Genomic DNA, 2,027 nt, shown 5'->3' with positions numbered 1-2,027 from the left:
CAAATGTTAGACAGCTTTCCTGTCTGACTGCCTGTGGCCAACCATGTCTGGGTGGTTTGTCTACCCTGATACCTCCTTTCCCTTTATTCTCCCAGCATGATCAGAACTACACAGCATTAAGTGGAGTCAGCCACTCACTAGCCCTATGACCTTGGGGAAGTCAGTGTTATTCTTTGTATAAGTGAGTTGGCATGAGCTAATACAAAAACAATCACTAAGCAGAGTTCTTGGCTGATCATAGCAGCTGCTCAATAAATATTTGAAGGGGGGGTTATTCTTTCAAAAGGCCCACCCCCTATTTCCCTTCCTCCTGGGGAAGGCATGTTTGGAATATTTCAACCAGAGCTAAAGGTGCCTCTGAGCCCACTGAGGGTACTTTCTCAACTGCAGAGGATTTCTGGACAACCCAGCAGCCCAGCCCCCACTCCAACCTGTCCCCTCAAGTGCAATGGGTTTCCAATCAGGCCTTTTGGATGTCTATATCTTGGCTCCCTCTGCTCTTAACCCCCCAGGAGGCTCAAAGGGAAAAGTCTCTGGTATTTCCTTTCCCGCTAGGATCGTGCTTTGAACAAGATAATGGAAATACAGAAAGAGGCGTTTCCCCCATGGGGATGCACTGTCTGCTTATTTTTTTCTCCCAGTTATGTAAAAATACATATTTTATACCATCACTGGGCCCAGGGAGCCTTTGGGACTTTACTTTCTTCTACCCAGCAAGCCTTGGCCTTGTAACTCTGCAGCGACTCTCATCGACTCTTCCATTACACTCTGATAATTCAATAAAAAGGATTTTAGAAAACAATTAGGGGCAGCAAAGTCAGGTCAGTCCTGATGCGCTCTTTAGACTTCTCGGCAAGTCCTTCTCCAAGCTCCTAAGAGAGATCAGGTGTCCAGGGTGAGGCGGAAACACAGAGGGGCTCCTTGTGGAAGACAGGTGCTGTGTGACTTTGGAAATTCACTGAATTGCCTTCCTGTTTCCTCTTTTTTCTTTTCTTTTGGTACAGGGTCTTGCTCTGTTGCGCAGGCTAGAGTGCAGTGGTTCGATCTTGGCTCACTGCAGTCTCTGCCTACCAGGTACAAGTGATTCTCATGCCTCAGCCTCCTGAGTAGCTGGGATTGCAGACACACCACCACGCCTGGCTAATTTTTGTATTTTAGTAGAGATGGGGTTTTGCCATGTTGGCCAGGCTGGTCTCAAACTCCTGACCTCAAGTGATCCACCTACCTTGGCCTCCCAAAGTGCTGGGATTACAGGCGTGAGCCACTCTGCCTGGCCTCTGTTTTTTCTTCTATCAAACAGGAATACCTCAGCCGATCTGATGGCTCACAACTGTAATCCCAGCACTTTGGGAGGCCATTTGGGAGGTGAGATCTCTTGAGCCTAGGAGTTTGAGACTGGTCTGGGCAACATGGTGAGACCCCGTCTTCCAGCTCCCAATTATTTTTAATTAGCTAGGCATGGCAGTGCACGCCTGTAGTCCCAGCTACTCTGGAGGCTGAGGTAGGAGGATCATTTGAGCACAGGAGGTTGAGGTTTCAGTGAACTATGACCACACCACTACACTCCAGCCTGGATTCACTTCTGGCTCTGCCATTAGTTGAGCAGCTTAAGTGACTTTATCTCCACCATCTTGGTTTCCTCATCTATCAAATGGGGATGTTCATAGCACTTAATTTGTAAGGTTCTTGAAAACACTCTACAAATGTGAGTGATTAGTCCTCTTGGGTCAATACATTCCTTCCCAGTTCTAGGCAAAACTGTGGGCCACCTGGAGCCTCCCCTCCCCAGGCTCTCCTTCCCCAGCCCTTGCCACTAAAGCTTCTCAGGTTATCTCTTGCATCTGCTGGAAAAAATTCTTTCATTCGAACCTCCCAGGGCCATCTGCACTTTAAAGAGGGCTCTCAAGAAAGACTTTGCCAGGGTGGCTAAAGCCTGTAATCCCAGTACTTTGAGAGGCCGAGGCGGGTGGATCACGAGGTCAGAAGATGGAGACCAACCTGGCCAACATGGTGAAACCCCGTCTCTA

This window comes from Cebus imitator, unplaced genomic scaffold (genome assembly GCF_001604975.1).
Source record: "Cebus imitator isolate Cc_AM_T3 unplaced genomic scaffold, Cebus_imitator-1.0 Scaffold118, whole genome shotgun sequence".
In the NCBI taxonomy this organism is placed as follows: Eukaryota; Metazoa; Chordata; class Mammalia; order Primates; family Cebidae; genus Cebus; species Cebus imitator.
This window is presented reverse-complemented; position numbering follows the sequence as displayed.